General features: G+C 33.8%; 1 pseudogene; it reads left to right on the forward strand.

Annotated features, from left to right (window-relative positions):
- Window positions 1–2,094: 2,094 nt before the first annotated feature.
- Window positions 2,095–2,213, forward strand: LOC128654881 (uncharacterized; annotated as a pseudogene).
- Window positions 2,214–5,698: the final 3,485 nt, after the last annotated feature.

The following is a 5,698-nucleotide window of genomic DNA, read 5'->3' on the forward strand; positions in this document are numbered from 1 at the left end:
TTTTTGGTTTTGGTTTTGTATTCTAAAATATCTTTCCTGTTCATGTTTAAAACTCTTTCGTTTGCATTAACCACTCTTTGTTTGGAGTAATCTTTTTGTATGAACTTTTCAGTTATTTTAGCTTCATTGTTATAATCTGTTATGTTTGAGCAGTTCCTTCTCAATCTTTGGAACTGCCCAAATGGTATGTTGTTCTTCCATGTATATAGATGTCCACTACTTGCTTTTAAGAAGCTAATTTCACCTGTAGTTACTCACCCTTATTTTATCACCTTCAGAAAATAGAACCAGATTTCAGAATTCAATCTCATTTTCTGTAATTTTACCTGTAAATGATAAATTCATATTATTATTGTTTAAATAGTTAATAAAGTTTTCTGCCTCACTTCGATTCGCTTTCCACAAAACTATAATGTCATCTATAAATCTATGAACAAATAAATGGCACAGCGATGGGGACAACATTCACCCCATCCTATGCCAATTTATATATGGCAGATTTTGAGGACAGGACAATATGGAATAACAACCCATATAAGAACAACATTATGAAATACCACAGATTTATAGATGACATTATAGTTTTGTGGAAATGGGATCGAAGTGAGGCAGAAAACTTTATTAACTATTTAAACAATAATAATATGAATTTATCATTTACAGGTAAAATTACAGAAAATGAGATTGAATTCTTAGATCTTGTTCTATTTTATGAAGATGATAAAATAAAAGCAAGTAGTGGACATCTACATATACGTGAAAGAACAACATACCGTTTAGGCAGTTCCAAAGATTGAGAAGGAACTGCTCAAATATAACAGATTATAAAAATGAAGCTAAAATATTAACTGAAAAGTTCATACAAAAAGGTTACTCCAAACAAAGAGTGGCTAATGCCAACGAAAGAGTTTTAAACATGAATAGGAAAGATCTTTTAGAATACAAAACCAAAATCAAAAAAGATAATAGTATAAATGACAATCTAGAACAACAGAAAAAAATTAATATTTGTTTTATAACCACCTATAATGAAAACTATACTAGACATTCAGAAAATTCTAACCAAACATTGGGGAATTCTATTAAAGGACCCCATCCTAGGAACAAATCTAGATTTAAAACCTAAATGTGTTTATAAAAGAAACAATAACTTAAAAAATATACTTGCTCCTAGTAAGATAAGAGAATCCCAAAAAATAAGTAGTAAAAATATGTGGTTAACAGCAAAGAAGGGACTAATTAAATGTAGAAAGAAAGACTGCAGTACATGCCATTATGTCAATAGTGAAGATATTTTTTACAATCAAGATAAATCAAGATACTATAAATGTAAAAATACCTGTACTTGTGACAGTACCTATGTAGTTTATCAACTCACATGCAAATGTGGGAAAATTTACATAGCTAGAACAAAACGAAAATTGAAATATAGGATATCTGAACACATCAGAAATATTGAAAATGCATTTGAAAATCATAGTGTGTCTGAACATTTTAGAATAACACACAATAGCAATCCAATAGGGCTAGAGATCAAGATATTAGAATGGATACCACCAAATAACTTGATTATAATAGACTATTAAAACTTAGAAGAAGAAAATCCTTTTGGATATATACTTTAAAAAGCCTACATCCAGAGGGTCTAAATATTGATCTTGTCATTCAGGCATTCTTGATTTAAAATTCTTTTGTGAATGTTCTATAGTGTAAATAAGGATATCTAAATGCTTGAAGTCATAAGTTAAGGTATTATATACTAGTAAATACACTAACATATACCTTGACTTATAAATATGTCATAATATTAAAAATTAGATTAATTTTAGTAATAATTATAATGTAAGTTTTATAATGGTTATAAAATAAGACATTATCAGATACAATATATCTCCCGAGTTTGTATTTATATTTAATTATTATCACAATAGGAACGATCATGGGTCAAGATGAATAATGTAGGTTTTTAGCTTTTATAGTTTTTTTATACTTTTTTATATTTTTTTACTATCAAAATTAAAATAATGAGGATGAATCATAATTTTAAACACAAAATTTGTTCAAAGAGACTAATATTATAGAACATAGAAAATTGCCAACTGCCACACTTCCCTGAATGTACCCATTCCTGTCTGATCTTGCAAGCTAAGAAGGGTCAGGCCTGATCAATACCTGGATGGGAGACTGCCTGGGAATATTAGGTGCGGTAGGCCACCTTAGTATCTGAAATTATAATATATGTATTTTAACTCAAAATATAGTACAATATATATGTATGCTTTTAAATGTTAGATTTCATGGTTTGAATATTTATGTATTATTATGATCCACTTTTTATAGTCTTTTAAGAATATGAAAATGTATTATTGTATATATTTATGTGTTTGAATTTGCCAATAACATACAATCAAATCATTGGGTACTTAAGGAGGTTACAACCCACTAATGATAAATCAACCTCTTGAGAAAAATCCCACGCTAGGTAACGAAATGGCCGTTGAGTAGATCTTTAATCCCCCAAGGGTGAAAACAGCAGACACTGCACAGCTGCACAGCTGAAGACATCCTTCACACACAAGAATTCAGAGCTGTATGCAGGATCTCACTGTGGAGCAACACAGCACCAAGCTAAAAGGAAGCCTGTATAAAACGGTTTCATCCTGCAATTCAAGATCAGCTGGAAGCAGTAACCTGGTTAAAGTTTTAAGACAATTTTGTCTGATATGAATTTCTGTTTTTAACTTCTGGTATGCCTAATACCTTCTGTTTTTAAAATACCTTTTATCTGTTTAATAAACCTTTTCACTTGAGTCCTGTTGCGCTTTGTTTTTTCTATATTTTTCAGCGCATATATATATATATGTGCGCATTATAGCCCTTTGCCATTAAGTAGATGAAAAAATGATAAAATATATTTATGCAATATTCAAATTTCATAAATATTTTAACTATGTATTTACTGTAAATATTTCACATTTGCTAATTCGAATATGCTATTTTGTTTACACAATGTTAATTTTTATCTTTCCTAAGATATAGTGAGTCCACGACTTGAGAAATTACTGTTGGGAATATAACTCCTGGCCAGCAGGAGGAGACAAAAAGCACCACAGTTGAACTGCTAAGTATCACTCCCTTACCCACAACCCCCAGTCATTCTATTTGCCTTCAGTGCATGGAGGAGGTGAAGTTTAGGTGTCTGACAAAAATGTTTTATTTCATGTACAAGCAAGTTTTGGGGTATAGCCGTATTCCACATCATTCCTTGCAATCGGGTAATGGTGGCTTTAAAGCAGTTAGGAACTTGAAAGAGGTACTTACTGCGTTTTCCTAACAATTGCTGCCCTAGTTTAGAAAGCAAGAATTGGCTACTCTTCTTTCTTTTTCAAAGGTCTCTGTGAAGAATTGTGTCTTCTCATGCCTTGTAACTGTCTAAATGCCAGACAGCGGAGCAGGTAAGTGCTTTTTCCTCCAGTTGGGGAGACCTTGGACTTAACAAATTAAAATACATTGCTTTTTTATTGGGACATAGATATTCCTATTGTATGGGTTACACTGGAGCATGAAGCAGGCACTGTAGCATGTGTGAGACCAACATTTAAACTCTTTTAAAAAGAAAGGGTAAAATGTTTTTATTAGGCTTTATTGTGTGACACATATTTACTTGATAAAACAATTCAAGTTTAAACTGAAACTAAGGCTGACTTTTCTATTTCAGCAGATTAATCATTTCCCATTTGCTTTAGAATAAAATAATGCAACATTTTAAACTGTCTGGTTTGAAAAAAACGGTTATTTATGGTACTCAGTGTACCAGGAAGCTATTTTTAGTGCCTCTCTGTGTTGCAGCAGTAATTTAAGCTGGGCAGTTGCGGTCACATGACCGGCTTTTGTTAATAACGTTTATGAGGAAAAAGTAGTTTTTCTCCATTTCTGGGTGATCTGGTCTTAATTGGTAGTGGTAAGGCACCTCAGTAATTGAGGTGTGGGGTTGCCTGATGGGTATTTTAGAAGTTTATTTGATGTTTATTAAATGTTTTCTCTAAACTTTTCTCACATAATTTTAGCTGTGGATCGATTCCAATTTGGGATAAAATGTAAAGTGTATTTTTTCCTTAGCTTATTTTTTATTGAATATTAAAATCTTTGAAACTTATCTGTACAAGTAAATTTACTGTTTCACAACATGTCTGACATGGAGCAAGAGCCTGCTCTCATGAATTCATGCTTATTATGTTTAGATGCACAAATTGCAGCTCCTATGCAATTTTGTTCTTCATGTGTTAAGAAACCTTGCAAAATAAAGGTAAAATGTTTGAGCCTAATCTCAGGATGATGCTGTTAAAATAATACCTCATCTTTCTCCTGCTATGTCTCAAACACCAATGGTGTCACATTCAGTGCCCTGTGGTTCCTCTATAACTCCTAGTAGAGTTTATTTAAAAGCAGAAATTGCTGCATAGGTATCTTCAGAGTTATCTGCTGCATCAGTTGCCATTCCTAGATTACAGGCAAAATGCAAGAGGAAATCTAGAAATTTAGAAAGTAAGGTGCCTGTCCTCAGTTCTGCTTCCCAAGTTGCCCTTTCTAATAAGTCTGATGAGGAAGATACATCAGGACTTTCTGAAGGTGAAATCTCAGATTCGGACAGTATAATTCCTTCTTCTGAGACTGAGGTAGTATCCTTCAGATTTAAGCTTGAACACCTTTGTGTATTGTTAAAGGAGGTTTTAGATACTTTAGATGACTCAGAAACCCCTGTCATTGTCGCTCCTAAGAAATATAGTAAACTTAATAGTTTCTTTGATGAACCTTCCACTTTCCTGTGCTGGGCCATGCTAGGGAGATTATTTCACAGGAATGGGAGAAACCAGGGCTGTCTTTTTCCCTGTCTCCCATTTTTTAAGAAAATGTTTCCTGTCGAGGACTCCAATAAAGACCCTTGGTATACGGTACCAAAATCTGAAGGGGTCATTTCCACTCTGACTAAGAGAACACTATTCCTATTGAGGATAGCTGCTCTTTTAAGGATCCAATGGACAAGAAGCTAGAGGCTTATTTGAAAAAGATTTATGTTCATCAAGGTCTCCAATGGTAACCTGCAGTGTGTATTGCCACCATGACTAGTGCGGCATCTTATTGGTTCGAAGCCTTGTCTGATTCTCTTCAATTAGAGACTTCCTTAGATGAAATTCAGGATAGGATTAAAGCTCTTAAGTTGGCCAATTCCTTTATTTCAGAGGACATTTTACAGGTTGTTAAAATATGAGCTAAAACTTCTAGTTTCGCTGTCCTAACCCGCAGGGCGTTATGATTGAAATCCTGGTCTGTGGATGTTTCCTCTAAAGTCAAGCTTCTGGTGATTCCTTACAAGGCCCAAACCTTGTTTGTTCCCGGTTTGGCAGAAAATGTATCTTATATCACTTGCAAAAAAGGGTATTTTCAACCTCAAGATAAGAAGAATAGGCCTAAAGGATGTCAGAGTAAATTTTGTTCCTTTCGTAACTTCAGAGGAAAGCCTTCACCTTCTTCTTCCAAGCAGGAACAATCCAAGTCTTCTTTGAAACCCAATCAGTCGTGGAGCAAGGGGAAACAGGCAAAGAAACCTGCAGCTGATTCCAAATCAGCATGAAGGGTTTGCACTTGATCCTGGATCGGATCAGGTGGGAGCAGACTTTCTCAGTTCTCTCAAGCCTGG

This window comes from Bombina bombina, chromosome 3 (assembly GCF_027579735.1).
Source record: "Bombina bombina isolate aBomBom1 chromosome 3, aBomBom1.pri, whole genome shotgun sequence".
Classification (NCBI taxonomy): Eukaryota; Metazoa; Chordata; class Amphibia; order Anura; family Bombinatoridae; genus Bombina; species Bombina bombina.